Source organism: Rhinopithecus bieti, unplaced genomic scaffold (assembly GCF_001698545.2).
Source record: "Rhinopithecus bieti isolate Rb0 unplaced genomic scaffold, ASM169854v2 scaffold_15136, whole genome shotgun sequence".
Taxonomy (NCBI): domain Eukaryota; kingdom Metazoa; phylum Chordata; class Mammalia; order Primates; family Cercopithecidae; genus Rhinopithecus; species Rhinopithecus bieti.
Window position 1 is genome coordinate 1,336,034 of NW_016808217.1, and position 23,634 is coordinate 1,359,667.

The window sequence follows — 23,634 nt, forward strand, 5'->3', positions numbered from 1 at the left end:
ACGAGTGATGATGAGCATTTTTTCATGTGTCTGTTGGCTGTATGAATGTCTTCTTTTGAGAAATGTCTGTTCATATCCTTTGCCCACTTTTTGATGGGGTTGTTTGTTTTTTTCTTGTATATTTGTTTGAGTTATTTGTAGATTCTGGATATTAGCCCTTTGTCAGATGAGTGGATTGCAAAAATTTTCTCCCATTCTGTAGGTTGTATTACACTTTTAAGAACTAATTTTACTTAATATACAGTGTCCAATATTCCTACATTGCCTTTGAACTAATTTAATTTGTGTCTTAGGTTATATATCATGCATATGGAATGAAACTTAATGAGTATATAATATTCCATTGAGTTAATATGCAATAATTTACATAACCATCCCCTTGTCAGGTATTAAGGTTGAGATATTTTGCTACTGAAAATAGCCCTGCAATGATCATGATGCAAATGTCTTAATTTGAAACATTTCCTTTGCATTAATTTCCTGTTGTGACATAATAGATCCACTGCAGAAAAAGAGGCTAAGTTTCTGTGATTAATATTTTATTTTAAATTTTACTTATTTATTTTTGAGATGGAATCTTGCTTGCTCTACTGCCCAGGCTGGAGTACAGTGGCACCATCTTGGCTCACTGCAACCTCCACCTCCCAGGTTCAAGTGATTCTCCTGCCTCAGCCTCCTGAGTGGCTGGGATTACAGGTGCCTGCTACCACGCCCGGCTAATTTTTCTATTTTTAGTAGAGACGGGGTTTCTCCATGTTGGCCTGGGTGGTCTCAAACTCCTAACCTCAGGTGATCTGCCCATCTTGGCCTCCCAAAGTATTGGGATTACAGGTATGAGCCACTGTTCCCGGCCTGTATTATCCTTTTTACAACTAATTTTACTTAATATACAGTGTTCAATATTCCTACGTTGCCTTTGAATTAATCTGTGTATTAGGTTGTTGTATATCATGCATACTGAATGAAACTTAATGAGTGTATAATATTCCATTAAGTTAATATGAAGTAATTTATATAACTATCCCCTTGTTGTCAGGCATTAAGGTTAAGACATTTTGCTACTGAACATAGTACTGCAATGATCATGATGCAAATGTCCTAATTTGAAACATTTCCTTTGCATTAATTTCCAGTTGTGATATTATAGATCCACTACAGAAAAAGAGACTGGTAAGGCTCTGTGATTAATATTTTATATTTTAAGTTCTTGAGAACAATGATTTGCCTTATTTAATATTTTAATCCCTAAAATTCAACATTATATTTTATATGCTATGTCTCAATAAATGCTCATTTAATGTAAATCTTCTTTATCATGTTGATAAAGTATTCAAGATCTTGTTTCCTAAGAACGTTTGGAAAGCCAAGATGATCATGTTTTTTGATCTATGAAACATGATTTATTTATATTAACTAATTCCCCAGTGTTATTCTTGTATCCTTGAAATTAGCCCTACTTGTCCATGGGTATTATTCTTTTTACATAGTGACTGATGTGAACTGTTGGCATGTCATCTAAGTTTCATTTGCAACAGTGCTTGGTTTATCATTTTATTTTTTGTGCAGTCTTTGCCTAGACAGGTATAAAGGGAGCAGAATAGTGGCAAAATGTTCACACAGCTAGAGCAAGTTAGTCACAGAAGAAAGCAAAGGAGATGATCATGTGAAGAAATAAATGTATAGGGGAGAAAAGCAATAAATCATAACTTCAACACATGGCCTTTCTTCTTGGTTTCTTTAAAGACAGCATAGAACTAGTTGCAAAAAAATATGATGCCAGACTCACATAAATCGAAGTAGATAAATGAATCAATAGCTTGTCATCCTCGAAGAGTTTATCCAGCACTCTCCCATATGTCAATTATTCAACAAATATTTATTAAGCATCTACTATACTCAGGTATTCTGTTGGATGCTAAGGAAATCATGGTGAATAATTTGTTCTATGTACAGCCATATCTTAAGAAGTACATTCTAAGTAGTGCCACTCTTTCACTGAAGTGCTGGAGGAAAACAAGTGATTTCCTAACTTAACAGTAATATAGGCTTAATGTAAAAAAAAAAAAAAAAAAAAAAAGAAAGAAACACCAAACTTACACATACCCATAATTTTATTACCATGCTAATATAACTTCTTCTTGTTATCTATAAATTAATAACAAATCCAAAAATACAGTGATTAAAAACAACAATTTATTATTATCATTCACAGGCCCTCATGGGCTCAATGAGGCAGTTCTTAATTAGAGTGTCTCAAATGGCGGCAGTCAGAGGGCATCTTCTTTTGTGCTCGTGTGGTTAGCTTGGGCTTCCTCACAGCATGGTGGTTTCAGAGTGCTCAGACTTTTAACATAGCATCTGGTGGCCTTCAAAGCAAGTGTTCTGAGAGTTGCAGGCAGAAGCTGCAAGGACTTCTTAGGAGCTAGCTTCAGAAGTCACACAGCATGACTTTAGTAGTATTCTGTTGACCAAAGCGTCACAAATCAGGCTACATTCAAGGGAGCAAAGGAATAAACTGCAACCCTGGCTTGTGTGGATACAGGAAGAAGACATTTATGCTGGTTAGCCATCTTGGAGACAAGCTACCATAGTTATTTATCTTTGTTAGTATGACTTTTCAAAAATTTTTCTACATAACCAAAAAATAACCATTAAAATCAGAAAATTAACATTGATACTAACTACAGTCGAATCCTCAGAACCCATTCAAGTTTTGCCAGTGATTCCAACAAAAGAATCCAATTCAAAACCACACATTGCATTTAATTGTCAAGGCTCTTTAGTGCATTTTTTAGCTTGAAACAGTTCCTTTGTCTTCCCTTAACTTAAATGACCTTGGCAACTTAGATGATAACTGATCAGTTATTGCATAGAATGTCCCTCAATCTGAGTTTCTTACAATGTTTCTGATGTTTTCTTAAGTTATGTATCTTGGGTGGAAATACCACAGAAGTGTTGCATTCTTCTCATTGGTACTATTGGCTGGGGCACAATTTACATCTGTCTCACTGCTGTTGATATTCAGTTAGATCACTTTATTAGAGTGGTGTCCACTAGGCTCCTCCTAGCAGAGAACTAGGAATAACTTCCACATTGCTCATTAACCCTTTGTAATAAGTGTTTTGTGCAGAGTTATTTTGAAATAGATTTCCTATTCCTCATCAAACTTTCAATTTATTCATTTATTTCTATCTTTATGGACTTATGCCTTCCTATTTTATTCAAGGGATTGCATTAGTTTTCTATTGCTGCTGAAACAAATCATCATAAATTTAGTGGCTTAAAAGAACATTAAGTGCATTATCTAACAGTTCTTTATGTCAGGAGTCTGACACAGGACTCACTGGGCTAAAAATCAAGGTGTTAACAGGGTGCCATTGCTTCCTGGGGGCTCTAGGGGCGAATCCATTTTATTGCCTTTTCTGTCTTCTAGAGGCCACTCACATTCCTTGTCTCCTGGATCCCTTCCTCCATTTGGAAGCCAGCAACACAGGTTGAGTCCTTCTTGTGCTTCCATCTCTCTGGTTCTCTGTAGTCAGGAAGGATTTCTATTTTTAAGGACTCATGTGATTACACTGAGCCTGTCTAGAAAATCTGTATTAGTCAGTGTTCTCCAGAGGAATAGGACTAAAAGGATAGATGTATATATAAAAGGGAGTTTATTAGGAGTATTGACTCACACAATGACAAGTTGAAGTCCCACAATAAGCCGTCTGCAAGCTGAGGAGAAAGCAACGAAGTCAGTTCAAATCTCAAAACATCGAAAGTAGGGAAGCCAACAGTGCAGCCTTCAATCTATGACAGAAAGCCTGAGAGGCCCTGGCAAACTACTGGTGTAAGTCCAAGAGTCCAAAAGCTGAAGAAGTTGGAGTCTAATGTTCGAGGGCAGGAAGCATCCAGCAAGGGAGATACAGGAAGGCTGGAAGACCCAGCCAATCTAGTCCTTCCAGGCTCTTCTGCCTGCTTTATTCTAGCCATGCTGGCATCTGATTAGATCGTGCCCATCCATATTGAGGGTAGGTCGGCCTCTCCCAGTCCACCAACTTAAATGTTAATCTCCTTTGGCAACACCTTTACAGATACACCCAGGAAAAATACTTTGCATCCTTTAATCCAATCAAGTTGACACTCAACATTAGTCATCACATAATCCAAGATAATCTTTCTATCTTTGGGTCTCTAATCAAATCTGCCAATTCCCTTTTCCAATGCAAGATTCCACGTTCATAGAATCCATTGATTCAGGCATAGACATCTTTGTAGGCCATTATTCTGCCTACCACAAGGATTATAATCCCTTATGAATATTACTTATTTTGATGGTCAAATTGTCTCCAATTGGCTATTTGAAGTATTGACAAGTTAGCTCCTGGGTCCTTTTGATATGACTCCATAGTCTTTTGAGAGCTTCCTTGCTTTCTGGCATAAAAATATCTTTTAGATTCAGCTTGTACTTTTTAGTCCAAACCCTAGAATCAGTCATTTCTCTGAAGAACCTTGATTCCTTTTAGGGGAAAATGGTATTTGGAAGCCAAAGTCAACACTTGATTATAAAATTGGCTTTGTGTTAGATGATTTTGTTCAACTGTAGGCTAATGTAAGTTTTCTGAGCACGTTTAAGATAGGCTAGGCTAAGCTATGATGTTTGGTAGGTTAGATGTATTAAATGCATTTTCGACTTATAATAATTTCAATTTACAAGGGTTTATCAGGATATAATCTCATCACAAGTCAAACAGTATCTGTAATGCCTTTGTCAGCTAATTTTCACATCTGTGTCAGTTTCCAGATTGGTTTTGACTGATTCATTTATCTCCTTACTCTGGACCAGATCTTTCTGATTCTTTGCATGCATTGTAATTTTTTATTGGCTGACATATACTTTAGACATTATCTTGTTGGGGCCCGGATATTTTCGTATTCTGATAAATATTTTTGAGTTTTGTTCTAGAACTCAGTTAAATTATTAATACTTGGAAATAATTTGACCCTTTCATGTCTTGCTTTTAAGATTTGATAGCTTGCCAGCTGTGGTGGCTCACAACTGTAATCCCAGCACTTTGGGAGGCCGAGATGGGCAGATCGCCTGAGGTTGGGAGTTCGAGACCAGCCTGACCAGCATGGGAAAGCCCATCTCTACTTAAAATACGAAAATTAGCCTGGCATGGTGGCAGGCACCTGTAATCCGAGCTACTCAGGAAGGTGAGGCAGGAGAATTGCTTGAACCCCAGAGGCAGAGGTTGCAGTGGGCCAAGATCACATCATTGTATTCCAGCTGAGCAACAAGAGCAAAACTTTGTCTCAAAAAAAAAAAAAAAAAAGATTTGATAAGTGGAACCAGAGCAATATAAATACTGCTAATAAAGCTAATAAAAACAATTAGCTAGGGCTAATTGTTTCCTACTAATGAAGCAAAATCCTTCTGTGTACTCTACTCAATGCCCTGTGAACACACAATTTTCCAGTCTGGCAGGTGGGAAAAGGCACAATTTCCAGTCATGTGTGAGTGTTGGGTGCTGCTACCTTTAATTGCTACAGGTGGTTCTTTATCTTCTAATAGTTTCTTATATGTATGCATTAATCATTACTTAGCTGCATACTCAAGGGAAGCCACCTCCATAATTCTCTGTATATCTCTCTCCTCTCTGGTACTCTGTCCTTCTTATTTGCAATTTCTGGTTCTCTTCATGTGTTCCTGTGGATTTTGATAACCATCTGGCTTGGTGTCATTGTCCTACTCTGATACAATTTTGCTCTCACCCACTTCTGTGCTCTTATTGGTAAATAAGTCATATTCCAATATGTTAGAGTGAAACAATACAATTATCTACATATTGTTTTATACAATTTTAAAAAATCAATTGAAAGAAGAATTGAGAAAGAATATTCGTGTGTACTATCTTTTATAATTGCATAATTACTTTTATTGGTGCTCTTAATGTACGTGTGTGTGGATTCAGATAACTTTCTGGGGTCATTTGTTTTCAGCCTAAAGAACTGCCTTTAGTACTCCTTGTGAGATACATCTACTAGCAATAAATTCATTTCTTTTCTAATAAAGAAAAGTTGATTTTTCCTTCATTTTGAAAGCTTTACTGAATACAAGATTCTTAGTTGACAGTTTTCTTTTACTTTCAGCACTTTACATCTGTCATCCCACTTCCTTTTGGCTCTATTGTTGCTGATGAAAAAATCAGCTGTTAATCATATTGAGGTTCTCTTATATGTGATGAGTCATCTTTCTCTTACTGCTTTTAAGATTTTCTCCTTATCATTGGCTTTCAGAATTTTTATATGCTATATGTGTGTGTGGATCCCTTTACATTTATTCTACTTGAAGTTTTTGATTTTCTTGAAAGTTTAATTTTTTTTAAAATCAAATTTGGAAAGTTTTCAGCTATTCTTATTTTTGAACATTTTTTCTACTCCTTTTTCTCTCTCTCTTCCTTCTGACACTTCCATTACTCATATGTTAGCATGCTTCATGGTGTTCCACATTGAGGCTTGGTTCATTTTTCATTATTTTTCCTCTTTGTTGTTCAGACGGTATACTCTTTATCAATCTACAGATAAAGTTAATTCCTAGGGGGGATCTTCAGAGCTGTTTGATGGGTTAACTCCTACTCTGACAGAAATCTCTGAACCATGGTTCCATAGTTGGGAGTAGGGACAATGGTGCACTTTTCTTTGAGTGATACCCCTGCTTTAGATCAGGTGCTTCATGGAGGTGCTGGCCTTTGTTCTTATTGGCTTACCTCTCCTGGCATAAAACCTTTGCTTTATGAACAAACTAGGGTGAGAGTAATTGTGACTCTAGTATTTTCAGCATGCTGTACCTGTTTATGAGAAGGGGGGCTAGGTGAAACAGGGAGCACCAGGCCGCTCGGATGCACTCACTTGTAATTAAGTCCCTGCAACAGGTAGCCATGGGCAATGAAAAAAATGCTAATGGCTTGCCTATTCAGAGAAGATATGAAAACCCTTGACTGAGAGCATCCTCAAGATCCTATTGACTCTTTCTCTACAGTGTCTCCTTCTTAGCCTCCATCCCAGTTCTGACCCCACCATCTATTTGAGCCATTACCACAGCCTTCTACCTACATGCTGCTAATCCCTTAACAATAATACAGTTAGTTCACTTACTTAAAAAACTCAATCAGGGCTCCTCCAGAAGGTGTGTACACTAAATCTTCATTTATCACTCTTCGTGTTTCATCTCTGTTGTTATGCATTTCAATCCCTCTCTGTCTAGCAGCATGGAATATGTAATTATTACTGAGGGCTTACTATGTACCAGGCCCCATGTTAAGTGCTTCCCATGCAACAGCTCATTTACTCCTCACAGCAACCCTACAAATTAGGTACTGTCTTAATTTGACAGATTAGAAAATGAAAGCTTAGGAAGGCAAAGTAATTAGAACATTTCCTTACAGCTAGAAAATGGTAGAGACTATATTAAAAAGAAAAAACACAGAGTTTCTGACCTAAAGCTTGACATCTAATTGTAGTGATAAGACCAACACATGTGAAATAATTAGCAAATGTTGTAAGATACTGTGCTAAACTGTTTTTTTTCCCCTAATTTTATTACAATTTATTTCCTCCCTTTCCAAATTATAACTGCATCCAGAACAAAGATTTACTTTCCCACTGTTTCAAAACACGTGGTATTCTGCTGGGCATAAAATGAGTAATCAGTATATTGGTGTCAGAGGACAGTGAGTGTAGGACTGAGCAATTATGGAACAAGTAGAAGGTCTGGAATATTAAGTTTAGGTTTCATTAAATGCCAGCCAGAAAGAGAATCTGAGACTCAGAGGGGAGGTGATACATTCAAGGTCACAGAGTTTGTTAGAGAAGGATTAGACAGAAACCAGTTCTCCAAACGCCCTGCCCAGTATACCTTCCCCCAGATCCCACTTAGGTCAGCCCAGTGCATGTGATATTCACACCATGGTTCTCTAATTTATGGGACTAAAAGGTCCCGCATCCCATATCTCAAAATATACTGCTTTTCTCCTTGTAGCTGACACGTACCTCCAGAGACTTAGCTTAAGAGGAATCTAGAGCTCTCTGGTCCAATGGAGATGCCTCTCTTCCCTGTCACTTGGCACTTTGGGTATTTCTCAACCAGAGTGTCCTGACAGGGACCACCCTCCCTGATTTACTTGCCTGCCCTCCCACCAGATGAGAAACTTTCTAAAGGCAGAACCACGGCTCCTGTGACTTGGAGAAATCATTACCTAACACGGTGCCTGGCATGTGACCTCCTAAAAGATGCTTAGTGAATGAATGACTGCAATGCAGGCAACCCATATGTGATGTGGTCAGGATCAACTGTGGCTTCCTGGAGTAAGAGGCAAACTGATTTGAGATGAAGGCTGAGTGCAGCTCACCCATTCAAATCCTGGCTTACAGCTCTGTGAGGTTTGGTTAAGGCATTTTTTAAAACATTCCAGTTTCCTCATCTGTGAAAGTTGGAGATGATAATATTTACCTAGGGCTTTTTGAGAGTTCAATTACAGAATTAGAGAACTGGTCATATAGGTACTCAGTTAATGTTACATTTCATATAGCATCATGGTGACCTCATGTGATACCCCAGCTTTGCCACTTTGCAACCACATGGCAAGCTTGCCACTTGGAAACTAGGTGAAGTAACACAAGGTGTCCCTTCATTTCACATGTATTTGAGGGTCTCCAGCATGCTGTTTGCTTCTGGGAAGACAACAGTGAATGCAACAGACACAGCTTTGCTCTCATGTGGAGAGTACAGTCTAGCAGGGGAAGTAGACAATCTAGAGACAAACACATGAGCAAGCCAGATAGTTCCTGAAAGTGGGTAAGTGCTTCGAAGACAATAAAAGAGGGAAATAGGATAGAGAATGGCTGGGGTGGTCCAAGAAAGTCTCTTTGAGGTGATGACATTTTAGCTGAGACCCATAATATAAGAGCCAGCCCTATAGATGGGCGTATGCTATGGTGAATGATTAGCCAGTACAAAGCTCCTGAAGCAGACAGACTTGGGGTGTTCAAAGCATGAGAAGAAAACCAGATTGGGCTGGAGCACAAAAGGTGAAGAGTGGCAGAGATGAGGCTGCAGAAGAGCAGAGATCTGATCACGGAGGACCCGGAGACCTGGCTAAGGAGCAAGGAGGTCCTGTGAAGCATAACGAGAGGCCACAGAAAGGCTCTGAGCAGGGGGTGATACGCTCTAGCTTGCATGTTGAAAAGATTATCTGGGTGGGTGTCAGGTTAGGAGAAGCCATGGTGGATAAGCCTCATCTTCTGAGCTGAGTCCTGCTACCCCAGGGTGCTTCCAAACAGATGTTCAAGTGGGAGTCAGGAGCTACAGACAAGGGGCTACATCTGTAAGAAGCTTGTAGGCTTTTACACTTCCTTATGCTGTTTCTGTAACCCCATATTCTGTAAAATCCTATGCCTTGTGGATTTGTCTTTGGAGAAAGGAGCAATAAGGTGGAGCCAAAGATAAGGAATCCAGAGGTGTAGAGTGGGAAGAGGCAGCAGGCCCAAGAGCCAAGGCCCCAGGGATACAGCAAAAAAAATTGGAAGGAAACCTCAAAAACAGCAGGTCTGGACTTGAGAAGCAGAAAGGCCTATGAAGCAGAAAGAGAGAGAGATTTACTTACATAGGCAGCCCCTTTATCACAACGCATTTCATAGCTCAGCTCTTTCAACAGCATCTAATTACATTGTCTAATTACTATCTCTACATCACCTACCAACATTTAACTCACTCTTTCCTCATTTCGGCAGAAGAACCCTGCATGGACAATGGATTTTTTTTTTTGGCAATAGGGAACCAACTCGAGGTATTTAAGATGTGGTGATGAAAAGCATGGTTGAGAAAGATTTTACCCCAGTAGGTTGTAGAAATTTCTAGATGCAGAGAGGCCAGCTGGAGAGCAATCTGGTATAACCATCCAGGCCCTGTGAACTCATGACTTGGGCAGTTGTAAAAAGGAAACCAACCTGAATGCAAAGGGAAGGCAGGTCTAAGAGTCTGTTCTTAATTTTCCTTTTGGTCTTTCTACCTGGATCTCAAATATTGCTCTGTGAATTTAAAGGGACATTTTTTGTGTGTGTGTCCAAGTTCATGAACGCTGTGCTCAGCATGTGCTGTTACTCTGTGAAAGTTATGAAGTAATTCTTAAGGAAAGAAATAGGCCACACACCAACTGGGTGAGCAAAAATAGGTCATGGCATGAAGATAGAAGGGCTGCTGGCCAAGGCTAGGGAGCCAGAAGGCAGCCATCTGCTAGGACACAGGGCAGTGCCCGTCCTCACTGCTCAGTCCCTGCCATGAACCTGTGATAGGGCAATTGTGCTGAACATGGCCACTGCTTCTTACCTCCTCAGGAAAGGAACATCCTTCTGTTGCTTAGCCACCTAAAAAGGTAGAATTCCATCTCAGTGTTCAAGTCTTGGCTTACTAGCTCTGTAATGTTTGGTAAGTCACTTAATTTTTTTGAATCCTAGTTTTTTCATTTGTGAAATAGGAGATGATAATGCTCACCCAGGGTTTTTTGAGAGTTCAGTCACAGAATTAAGAGACTCAAGCACGTAGGTGCTCGATTAATGTTCCTTTCCATATAGCAGTGTGGTGACAGCATGGGATACCCCAGCTCTGCCACTCTGTAACCACCCAGAAAGCTTGCCACTTGGGTGAGCTCTGTAACACCTGCATGCCTCAGTTTCCCTATCAACAATATGGGAACAATCACAGTCGAACCCATGTCATGGAGTTGTTAGAAGTAAAGGAGTTCCACATGGGAAGTGCTGAGAGCGGGGCTGGCACACAGCAACCCTGAGGGATTAGATTTTCTTCTTCTTCTTATTCTCAGACTCTTGGACACACTTCACACTCATGTTTCAAAGAATGAAATCACTTGACAATGTTCAGGTAGAAACCAGCCATGCAGTTCCCTTTGTGTTTGTACTTTTAGTACAGACAGGGTTTTGCCATGTTGGCCAGGCTGGTCTCGAACTCCTGACCTCAGGTGATCCACCCACCTTGGCCTCCCAAAGTACTGGGATTACAGGCATGAGCCACCATGCCCCGCCTCCACGTCTTTTTCATTAGGGGCCCAAACTAAGGCAAGCAGCCTCTACCTAAAATATGCGGATCTCATGACTGTTTCCCTAACCCTAATGACAGTTTCCAGAGAGAGAGTGGAAATTGGCAATAGCTCTTCAAAGCTTCTACTGGTGTGCTGCACGTGTCACTTCTGCTCACATTTCATTGGCTGGAACAAGTCATGTGGTCAGGCATGACATCAGCAGGGCAACCTTGGGCAGTTAACAGTCGGCAGTTAACAGTCAGGAGGGTAAAACACAATCATGGGGCCATAAAAGAGTGAAGGAGCCGGTATTACGCACGGACAGCCCACAGAAGGGCAACAACATTTTGGAGCTCCTTTTAGTTCTCTTTATCAATATGTTTTAATTGAACCCAGAATTTTTTTTCTGTCTAGCCCTTAGAGACAAGCTCCGCCAGAGCTCATATAGCAGAGAGAAGGTCTTGAGATTACTGATACTCAGTATTTCTGACACTAGAGACCTGCATAAAAATTTAAGAAACTGGGAAGCAGTTTTCATGATGACTCTTTTCATTGCATAGTTGTTACCAAGAGTTTGGGGGTGTTTTTATGGAAAAGCCATTAGGCTGGAAGTCAGACACACCTGGGTTTGAGATCTTCTCTGCTACTTAGTACCTGCGTGGTTTTGAGGAGTCATTTGGCCTCTTTTCAGGTTTTAGATAATCTCTTAAATGAGGATGGTTGTGAGAAAGGGAAATTGCTCTGTAAACTGTGAAGCACTGTTCAAATGCTCAGGCTTTGTAAAAAACTGATGGAAAATGTCATAAGAAGTGGGCAGCTCTGGTTTTCTTCCATTGCTGTAGGAAGCTGGCACACACAATAAGAAAGTTTATTGACAGCAGCTGAGATGTGCCGAAGCTGGTAATTATCTTCAAGACAGGCGAGTTTTGATTGTATGTAACTGCGCCTGGTAGACCTATCAATCAGACATGTGCCTTGATGTAATGCTGACAGTCTATTTACACAGAGGCAGCTGTGATATTATGAAAGCATGAAAGGCATGCTAAAGGTCTAAATTGTTACGGAGGATATGACTTCTGTTTATCTCTGTGGCTGATTGTTGCAGGATGGTAAAAATCTGGTGTGAACATGAGAGAAAAGAGTTTCTGAATTTTCATTATGATCCAGCATTTTAGAGATGTATGAAAACTTAGCTTGATTGAATTCAACCCCTTCCCCGCATAGATAAGGAAACTGATACCCATTAATGTCTGAGTGGTTATTAATACAGAGAGAAAAACTCACTGTTACCTGTCTTTTATGAATGTGCTAACTCATTAATCTATAAACAACATTTCTTCTAATATTTAGCATTTAACAATTCTAAATATTTATTCACTATTTACACATCATCAGCAAAGCACAAAACTTCACATTAAATCTCCCCAGACATTTAAGCATTCATTACAAATTTGTAATCAAGCTCTTAGATAAACAAATAATTAAAACTATGAATCTAATAAATCAGATGTTTTGGCATGCTCTAAACACCTTAAGAAGCGACAACACATGGACAGAATGTCACTTTGATTACAGAAATTATTATACTATGGGGAATGGCTTGCCGAGACCCTGAAGAGCCAGAGAGAAGATACTGCTCACACATGTGAAGGATACATACTCTGTTTTCTCCTCCTTCTGTATGGGAGAGCCTGCTGATGCTGTGTGGCTCAAAAAGTATGAGGTGGTCTATGAGCATATTTTCAATTAATAAGTGCATGAGTTGTCAGCATAAATTCTTTCTGAAATGATGATACAATTCCATAGCGAAACCAGGCTATTGTATAGTGAAAATGAGCACCTTAGCTCTGTTAGTCTCCTATTCCAAGGACTGTATTTCTGAAGGGAGCACACTTATTTTGGGAATTCTGGGAGCCAAGGGCTGGCTGCACTGTGAATGTGTTTTGCTACTCCAGCTTCTTATGGCCCCAGATTTCTGATCATATTCTGCATCCTTGGTTAATTCTCTCAGGAATTTTACAGTGAAAAGGAGAACAAGAGTGAGAACACGAGAGTAAGATCAAGAAAGGTCTCTTCTCACCAGTGCTATAATCCACCTGAAAAGCTATAGCTACTTGCACTATTAAAACCAGTCATAAAAGTGCTAATACAGTACACTATGAATTTAAATTTCTGTCTTTATTCTCTTCATTCTAATTGTTACTGTTTAATGTTACAGCTTCCCAAGATTATTAGTGTTATACCTTTCCAGTATCACAGTAATTTTATAGGATATAATTTCTATACTTTCCCAGAGTTGCTGAATTTACAAAAGCCCCACAGGAAAAAAAAAAAAAAAAAAAAAGGACTTCAGAACAGCTGAGTTTATATAGGTTCAGGAGTTTTGACACAGAACTGGCCATTCCTGGGACTGTCTTTGCCTGTGTGGTTGAAGATGGGCACAAGCACATCAGAATTCCAACAGCAGGGTGGGGGAGAGGAAGGGGAAGGGAAGAGATGCCTTTTTCTTTGACAAGCGTGACCTAGAAGTTTCATCTCTCTCTTCTGCTCATTTTTATTTATTTATTTATTTATTTTAAATTTTTTTTTTGAGACGGAGTCTCGCTCTGTCACCCAGGCTGGAGTGCAGTGGCCAGATCTCAGCTCACTGCAAGCTCCGCCTCCCGGGTTCACGCCATTCTCCTGCCTCAGCCTCCCGAGTAGCTGGGACTACAGGCGCCGCCACCTCGCCCGGTTAGTTTTTTGTATTTTAGTAGAGACGGGGTTTCACCGTGTTAGCCAGGGTGGTCTCGATCTCCTGACCTCGTGATCCGCCCGTCTCGGCCTCCCAAAGTGCTGGGATTACAGGCTTGAGCCACCGCGCCCGGCTCTTCTGCTCATTTTTATCTGGGAACTTGGCCATACCTAGCAGCAAGGGAGGCTGGAAATACACCGCCCATGCCCAGACCAAAAAATGGGGTGTCTTTTTAGTCTAAAAGAAGGGAGGAACTAGCACTGAGTGAAATCCAACAGTGTCTGCCACTGTCCATGCTTTTGGCTACCAAATATTTGTGGGTCCTCCTCACAGACACATCTGCCCTCTCTCTGAGGGAGACAAGGCCCAAATGCCTCAATTCAGTGCAAAGATCAGGAGCACCTGCAGGAAAAGCACTCGGAATGAGGAAGGAGGAGCTCCTGGAGAAACTGGATCACTCTGTCACCCCCAAGCTCTCCCTTGCCCCGTACCTAACAGTAGTTATGTATAGGAAAATTGCAATAACCTTTCCCATTCGGAAAAAAGATAAGAAAACACATATAGGTTACTCAGGTCCATAACAATGCTCAAATCTTGCTGAGCAGTAGCTGAAAACTCTTTTTTCTATGTTAGCAGGCGAATCTCTCCGTCAGCCCATCTGGCAACCCTGGTTGTACTTTCTAGGAGAGCCTCCCTTGGCTGACATGCTCCAGAAGATTCTCCCTTGTCCATCTGAAGCAGGCATTTAGGCGATGACCCTGGGAGGGGTGGGGAGGGGCTGCAGAGTTTTACAGTTCCTTCCCGCAGGGGCATGGTTGGGGCCCAGGCCACCTCCTGGCTCCAGGGCTTTGACAAGTCAGACTTAGAGTTTCCTGGGCCGTAAAATTCCCTAAGAAACTCACGTAGGCTTTAAGAATATTTGCTTCTGGTCCAGTTCATGCACAAATAACTAAAGACAAAATCTGGTTTGGCATGCTTTTAGCCTAAAAACTTCATTTACTGACGTCCATGCTCTGCTTAGCCCCGATGTCTCAATTTAAATGCAATTGTCCTGAGTCTATCTGAAGAAACAGGCTTGGGTGAGAGGCCACATCCTTGATTTGATCTTTGCTGCTGTCTGTTACTTGGCAGAGAGCTCTGGATAGCGGTGCTTGAGGAAGGCTTGAAGACAAAGTCTGAGCTTTTGCTAACTCTTTGGAGCTTCCTTGAGGACTCAGATGGTATCGTGAGTTCTCGCTCGCTCTCCGTCTCTTGGCTGTGCTGTCCTCTGGGTCTCAGGCAGGCTTCATCAATATTCCTAAGCTTACAGAAGTCCTTACCACATCTGATTTTCCAGGAAGACACACATAATCTCCTCTAGTATCCATATACGAAGGATTGGAAAAGTTCCCAATTGGTCCAGTTGACATCCGATACCCACCTGAGTCAGTCATTAGGCCCAGGGGATGGAGTTCTTTGGCTAGCCTGGGACATCTGCCCACCACAGCATGGAGCGTCATGATAGGGGATCTGACTGGGACCACATAAAGTACACTAGAGGTGGCCCTCTTTTTCCTCCCAAAAGAAATGGAGGGAGGTGCTGTCAGACAAAAGGGGAAGGTAGACTTGGCAAGCAAAAATGAAAGGCATCTGAGACATCTGGCCACCAGCAGGGGCCACAGTGCTCTCAGGGTCTGGAAGGCTTAGTAAAGATGGGTGGAACTACACAATAGTAATTAATAAGGTTTGCTAAAACCTGGGCCATCTCTGCAAGTGTCCTTAGCAAGAGCTTACTGTTAGTTCAGATGCCCAGAGCAGGCCAGGGTGGAGGCCACATAGAGACAAGGCAGCATTTCTTCTGCAGAACTCGGCTAAGTTTAGGCCTAGCCTGGTGCACCCCAGCCTCTGGTCCTGCCCCTGCTAGGTAAAGCTCAGAAGGAAACGTCCTTCTCCTCCCCTCCTCTTTCTCTTGCCTTCTCTCCAAAAGAACCTCCTGCTGGCATCCTTACCCTGATCTTGGCCCCTCCACTGGCCTCTGAGTGTGGAGTGAGACAGAGCTAAAATAGAGGAGCTGGGCTTGGCTGGAAGCGAGGAGGGTGGAAGTGAAGTCCTTCACCGCTGGTGGGAGGTAGGTGAGGGCAGAGACCAGACACCTCCTATACCAGCCTCACTGGCCAAATTGCTCAGTGGGGAATGGAGTCTCAGTCTTCATCACCTTTGTGAGTGGGTGGGCCCACGGAGCAACCAGGGAAATCTAAGCTAACGGTAGGACTCTTCTACACGTAGGTGTGTCCTGGCCTGCAGCCCCCTCCTCCTTGTCCACAGGCTCTCCATTCCCCCACCACGATCCTGCCTCAAAGTCCCAACTCGCTGTCCTTCACCCACGTATCCATCCCTAGAACTTTCTGAGCATGGGCACTGTGCCCACAAGGCTGCTTGTCCCTACATGTTTGAGAAGCTGCCAAGATGATGAAGCACTCAGGCAACATTTGTTCCTTTGATTTTGTGACCCTCCATCCCAGCATCCTTCCTGTGCCCCCATCTTCCCTGAGTTCCTGGAGCAAGACTTCCTGATGTTTCCGTCTCATTGTCCCACTCTGGCCGCAGGGTGATGGAGTGGTGAGTGGAATGGCCCTGAGGGATGGTTTCCTGCCCCTGCTGCTTATCCCTTAGCAGCAGCTGCAGGCAGCACTTCCCAGAGCACAGGAGCCTCAAGCTCAGTCTTCTCTAGTGTAGACATTGCTGGAAATTTCCCTCTTAGCTACCTGATGCTGCCCACTCGCTCATACCACCCTTAAGGGAAATGAAAGTGTATCTATAAATCAGGAGAAACTCAGAGAGTTCTGAAAGCCTCTTGATGATCTACAAGGGTTGGTAAGCTAATGTCAGGTGGCAAGTGGGTTGGGAATTTGCCGTTTCTCATTGTTTCTGGAGTTAGAAGCCCTGTTTGAGCCATTGGTGGGGAGGCTGGGACCTGCTCCATTATTCACCACTTCACTGTGGTTGACTGTATTTCCCAGCGTTGGCCACAACAGTATGTCCCCTCCTGCATAGCTTCCTGAACCATGACCTTGCCACTCTTCTATCACGAGGTGGTGTCTGTTTCGCCACCCCCTGAAGCTGGGCAGGCCCTTGGATTGCTGAGCAGGCCCTAGAAGTGATGCAGTGCTACTCCCAGGGAGGGCCTTTCATGGACCCGGTGGCTTTGCTTTCTGCCTCTTGGAAGCCAGCTACCATGAAGGAAGTTTGTCTATATCCTGAGACCACTATGCTGTGAGCAGCCCATGAGCCCACTGGAGAGGTCTTACAGGAGGAAATGCCCAGTGGAGAGAGAGAGAGGCCAAGATCACAAGGCACCAGACCCAGAAATGTTAATATTACGGAATTTTAACAATTTATCTGATTCTATACTTGTATCTCTCCTATACTTAAAATCTAGAATCCCAATGGCATTTATTAACATCATCACTGATCTTACAATCTATATATACAATAAATATATATACGATAAATAAGATCACTGGTCTTACAATATTTAAATATTGTAATTCTTACAATATATAAATATGTATTTCAAATATTAATTGAAATTTCAAATATTACTATCTGAAATATTATTATTATAAAAGACCTCTGCTTTGTGACTATACAGTCAAAATACTGAGTCTTGACGTGTTTTGAAATAAATTCTTTTTCACTTCTGTCTTTAGTTATTTGTGCATGAACTGGACCAGAAGCTCTATTTTCTTATCTGAAATATGAGTTGCCCTAAGGAGGCTGGGGATATTAAGATATCAATATCTCTCCCCTAGACCTGCTCCTCCTCCTGGTTATTCCCATTCTCCAGCTTGTCATGTCAATAACCACTGTATCATTCCCTTTTCTGGTCTCCCAAGCTGTCACTCCGATCCCAGTGACTAGCGGGCAAATTCACATTTCTCCCTCTCCATCATCACCCCCACTTCCCAAGAGCCACACATTCCAGGTGGTTCTCTGCTCTCAGTGTCTCCTGATGCAGTTCTCTCCAGGGAGGGCCTCCGTGAGACCATGATCACTTGACACCTGGACTGGAGCAGTAGCCTCCTACATGGTCCCTCTGGGGTCATTCTTATTCTCTTCTTTACTCTCCATCTAGAAACTAGAGTGAGCTTTCTAAAATGTACCAACGTAAATGATTTATTTTTGTTATTACAGCTATGACTTGTGGAGCATTTACTATATGTTAGTCACTATGCTGAGTTCTTTATATGTGTATATCTTTTAAAAGCTCCCTAAGCACCCTATAAAAATATACTCTCAGTATTCCCATTTCACAGATATGGAAACTGAGGCTCACAGAGGTTAAATATCTTGACGGGAGTCCCATAGCCATTAAAAGGGAATGCCTGCTCAACTGTTACTCTTCAATGACCCCCAAATCTTGACTTTTGGGGAAAAATGCACACCTTTAATTTGGTCACAGGGTCCTTTGTGACTCAGGCTCTGCCTCTCTGTGCTCCACCCTGACCCACTAGGCTTGAGCCTTGTGGACCTCAGGATGCCCACGTCCTGCTGGTATCTTTGTTCAAGTTGTTTCTTTCCCCAAGATGCCTTCCCCATACAGTCCGTCTGGCAGACAATCTCCTGAGGTTCAGCTGAAATGGTGCATCTTCCATGAAGCCTTTTCTGACTGCCTCCCACTTCCACCCCTTGGAGTACTGACCTCTTCCTTCCTTGGGCTTTTCTGTGGCCGGGACCCCACGTTATGACCTAGTTTGTTACTGTGGATGAGAGCGGGGACCAGATCTGATTCTTCTTGGTGTGCTAGTGCTCTGTGGGTGTCTGTGGCCTGATTTCTTCATGCCACCTGGAGAGGGTGTTTCTCCTTCTCTGAGTGGTGTGGGTGATAATAATTGGGTGTGATGTTAATGTCCCTTAGTGAAGAAAAGAGTGTGTTGGTAGCCTACTGATGTTGTTGGATTGTAGCATGGCTTGGAGAACAGAGACCCTCAGAGCCTGGGGAGCAGCTTCTCTGGGACAACAGATTGCGTAGGAAAAGCAGGAAGAGCTGTCTGCTGTCCTTGAGTTCTCAATTCCTCAAATTCCCAAAGGGGTCTGGTGAGACTAGGGCTGGTCCACCGTGCAGTGGAAAGTATCAGATTCCAGTGGCTCTTCATGAATGCCTTGCAACCTTGCAGAGCAGGAGTGCAGCCCTCATGCCCCTTCTCAGGCTGCTCCTCTGGGGCTCAGCTTCCAGGCCATCTTCAGAGGCCTCTCCCCACTCATCCTTGGTGGTCCACTGCCCTGCCTCCCTCCTTAATTCACTGTGTAGGCAAGTTGGCCATGTCCCCCCAGCTTCCTCCTTCTTCCTTTGAAAATGGAGCACGACTTGCTATTCCACTCGTCTCACTTGGTGATGGGTGCCAGGGGAGAATGCCTGGGAAGTACTTTCATTTCCTTAGGAATAAGGATGCAGGAGAAACTACAAAAAGAAGCACTAGTATTAAATCATAATTGAAGACCCAGCCATCTCGGGGTGAGGCTCGGAATGCTTACTGTCTGCTCCCCCCCCTCCCTGTTTTCTCTCCCACATCTTTCCAATCCATGGGCTCAGAGAGGCCTCATGCCTGACACTGCTGAAGGAGGACAGCAGGCTGGAGGGGTGTTCAGACCACCTTGAAGCAGCCCCTGCCACATCCCCACTCCCACCCAGGTCATCTCCACCTGGGCTTCCAGGTTCACAGGGCAAGACCCCCTCACAGTAGGTCATAAGGGCATGCAGGAAGGGAATTGTGCAAAGAATTGTCTCTTTATTGACAGCAGATAAAGTTGGTCTCTTTGATTTTCTTAGGCTCAGATGTATAGCTGGTTCCTCGTCCAAATGGTTGCGACAGTGCCTTCCTTTGGCCCTCTGGGTTCTGGCCATGAGCCTTTCTCCAGATACTTACATTATCACGGCGATTTGTATCATCATAATTTGTGGACAGCCCTTTCCCTGTCTCCTCATATGCCTAGCTGCTCAGGAGCAAAGGCTGTATATGTTATCGATCTTTGCATCCCAAGCACTTAGCAAGAGCCTGGCCCTGGTAGGTACTCCACGCTTGTGGAACAGAAATAACTGTGAGAAAATAAATCTCAACAGCACATCATCTCAACATTTGCTTTCAATTCTTGTTTCATCATTTTAACAATTACTATAGTAAAGGCACTCATGGAAGTCTGAGGTATATAAAAGGAAAACTAAACAGGTCTCAGATGCTACCTGTCACGGTCTCCTTCTCACCCCACCAAGCTCATGGCTCCTTCTCTTTCCTTGAACCTTTACATGTGCCATTCCCTCTTTTTCAGAACACCCTTCCTGTCATTCCTCACCTGGCTTACTTAACTCCCCCTTCAAAACTCAACCCACACGTCACCCACTGCAGTAACTCTTCCCTGATCTGGATTTTTAGGCCATGTTCTGCTACAGGACACAGAATGATAAATGCCTCTTTGTGCGTTTGTCTCTTCCACTTGAATGCTGGCTCCTTGGAGGCAGAGCCCGAGTCCCTTACTGTGCAAAACCCAGTCCCATGTACTTGCATTCATGCCTTCAACAAATACTTTTTGAATGCCAACCACATGCCAGGCACTGTCATTGTGTTACACTGGTAAACTGTCCTTGGGTGGCCCAACCTCTATATGGCTCCCAGCAATATTTGCCTCCTGGTATTCATGCCCTTATATGGTTTCCTCCTATCTGAATCGGGATCAGCCTGAGTAACCAATCAAATGTGGAGGAAGTGATGATCTATGACTATTGCCATGTGGCATAAGACTAGATCATCAAGGCATTTTCAGCTTCCTTCACGGTGTTTTGGATTGCTTGCTCTAAGGAAAGCCAGCTACCATATCAGGAAAGCAGTCCATAGAGTTCCATCAAGGGCCAGCAGAAAGGCCCCGTTGGGCAGCACCAGTCAGCCATGTGAGTGAGCCACCTTGAAACTGGATCCTCCAGGATCTGCCAGGACTTCAGGGGACTGTAGCCAAGTTAGCATCTGAGGTGCAACCTCAAAGAGACCCTGAGCCAGAACTGCCCAACTGAAATGCTCCTAAACTCCTGATCTACAGACGCCTTGACCATTGTTTAGAACCCCTAAGTTTTGGGGTGAGTTGTAATGCAGCAAGAGATAAACGATGCAATCCTATTGTCATAGAGTTTACATTCTAGTGAAAGAGATGAAATAGAATTTGTTGTTGTTGTTTATTCAACACCACCAGGTACTGCTGTGTGCTGAGAATTCAGTGGCAAACAAGACACTAGACAAGAGTCCCTGCACTCACGTTGTTTAAGTTTAGTGATGGAAACAGGAGATAAAGCAAACAAGCAAATTATATAAAACACTAGCTCAGAAGTGCTAAGAATAAAGGAAAACTGAGCAAGTTGGATAAAAGTGTCCTTACTGCAAGTCAGATCGCCTATTTTGTATGAAGCACTTTTCTCCTTTATCTCAATTAGTACTCTACAGGTTTTTTGAGGTTGGTAGTTTATTTCCATTTTACAGATGAGAAAATTGAAGACGACACAGTTGGTATTGAGCTCAGCCAGAGTGTAACCCAGGTCACTTAGACTCCAAAGTCAGTGCTGTTTGCTGAACACCAACCAGATTGATCATTTGAGATTTCAGTTGCAGCCCTCACCCTGGGGCTCACTCTTTGGCACAGCCCATACTTGGCATTAACTAGGTGCTTGTAACACATTGGCAGAAGGAAGGCACCAAAATGGCCTTCAGGCTGGAATGCCAGCCGCTGGCAGGGATGCCTAGGCCTCTACTTTCTCTAACTCTGGAAAATGCCAGGCTACATTAGGCCTACATAGAGGTCTTGCAGGCTGGGAATATACACCCAGGTCCCTAAACCTTAGCTGCCCTCATTGTCTATAAACAGCAATGTCCACTCCCCTCAAGCTTCCTCTCTGCCTTTCTATGTCCACTTTATTTGCCCTACATTGAAGGAGCTACAGCTTCTCCAGTCAGGCTCAGCTCACCGCCCCTCCCTGAACATCCTCGAATCTGGGGTGCCTCTTGGCTCCTGTTATTTATTTATTCTTCTTTTGCCTTCCTTTCTTGTGCCAAGACCACTAGATGGAGATATACAAATACTTACTGAATGCTTACTATGAATGCCAGGCACCATTCTAAGTGCCTTTCCTGCGTGATTTCATTGAATCCTCATGACAACCCTTTGTGGAGGTCCATTGTATTCCTGACAGAGCTTAAGACTCAAGGTAATTCAGTTACTAGGTGGCAGGGCTGGGATTCAAACCCACATCTCTTCGAGTTCAGACTTCATTTGTTAGCCAAGATCACACACTGAGCTGGAAGAACTTTGAAGATGGGTGATTTCCAAGATCATCTTGTCCTTTTTTTTTTTTTTTTTTTTTTTTTTTTTTGCCCCTGGGCAGGGCTGAAGCCAGGTTATCAGCAGAATATTATAACTAGACATCTTCATTTAGTGCTAGAGAAAAGAAGGAAAAAAACCCATCCCTTCACAGCTTATTGCAGCATGTACAAGGATTTGTAGGTTCAATACTCTTACGAATGTCTGGCCCAAATCATTGATTTGCTAACTGTTTAAGTGCCTACTATGTGCTAAGCTTTATTGTGTGCTGTGATACACTTGGACTTGAGTTATCATGGAAGTACAGAGAGAAGCACCGAACAGACTGACAAGTCAGGGATGCCTACCAGGTGATGCTAAGCTGGACTCTGGAAGTCTTAGAGGTGTCAGGCAGCAAGGAGGGCCATCCAGACAGATGGAACAACATGTGCAAAGTCAGGGGGTGTGGTTGAGGACAGCTTGCTCCAGCATATGGCTTGTTCAGCTTATGAGAAGTGGTAGGGAGGAGTGAATAAAGGGATTAAGAGATGGGTAGGAGCCAGATCAGTGCCAAGGGAAGGAATTTGTTCTGTATCTGGAAACCAATGCAGAACGATTTAAGGGCAAGGCACTGATATAATCAAATCTGCATAATAGATTATTTCATCAGCTTTATGGATGATGAATGGGAAAGACCAATTAAGGAGGATATTGCAATGGTTAGGCAAGAGATGATGAGCGGGGAAGACAGAAGTAGAAGAGATACATGGGAGAGATTTAGGAGTAGACTAGTCAAGACTTGGCAATTGCTTGGGCGTGGGGTGAGTGAAGAAGGAAAGCACTGAGGCTGATTCATCCAGCTTCTTGGCTTGGGTGTGTGGGTGGATGGAGGCACCATGAGTTGAAATGGGAATAACCAGGAGGAGGAGCAGGTCTAGGGGAGAGATATTGATATCTTAATATCCCCAGGCTCCTTAGGGCAACTCATATTTCAGATAAGAAAATAGAGCTCAAGAAGTTGATGTGATTTGGTGAAATGGACAATGAGCAGACTAGTGTTGAGTGCGACTCAAACCCAGATCTTACTATTTCTGAAACTATTTCCCCGTGCCTAAGCAGATCTGTTTTGTAAGGAGCATAAGGAAGGCTCAGCACAGAGTAATGTGGTAAAGCAAACACTGACCCAAGTCAACCTGCCACTTTAATATTCATTCATTCAACAAGATTTATTGAGCACACGGCACATGCCATGCATGACGGATGCAATGGTGAAACATGTAGGCAAAGACCCCACCCACATTGAGCCTACAGTCCACTTAGAGAGGCAGGCAATACACAAATATACAAAGACCAGAGTGATGAAGGAAAACCATGCAAAGACCTGGGAAAAGAGGGTTCCCAGTAGAAGAAACTTATAATTCGAAGGCCTTGATCAGGTAGGAATAAGCTTGGATATTCAAGAAATCATAAGAAAGCCAGTGTGCTGAGAAAGGAGTATGTGTG

General features: G+C 42.8%; 1 long non-coding RNA gene across 1 annotated transcript; it reads right to left on the minus strand.

Moving 5' to 3' along the window:
- Positions 1 to 2,093: 2,093 nt before the first annotated feature.
- On the minus strand, positions 2,094 to 11,246 carry LOC108538092 (uncharacterized). Its single transcript, XR_001888003.1, has 4 exons — positions 11,035 to 11,246; positions 10,373 to 10,410; positions 7,144 to 7,248; positions 2,094 to 2,461 (listed from the first exon to the last, which is right to left on the minus strand). It is a non-coding gene; the product is annotated as an uncharacterized LOC108538092 (long non-coding RNA).
- Positions 11,247 to 23,634: the final 12,388 nt, after the last annotated feature.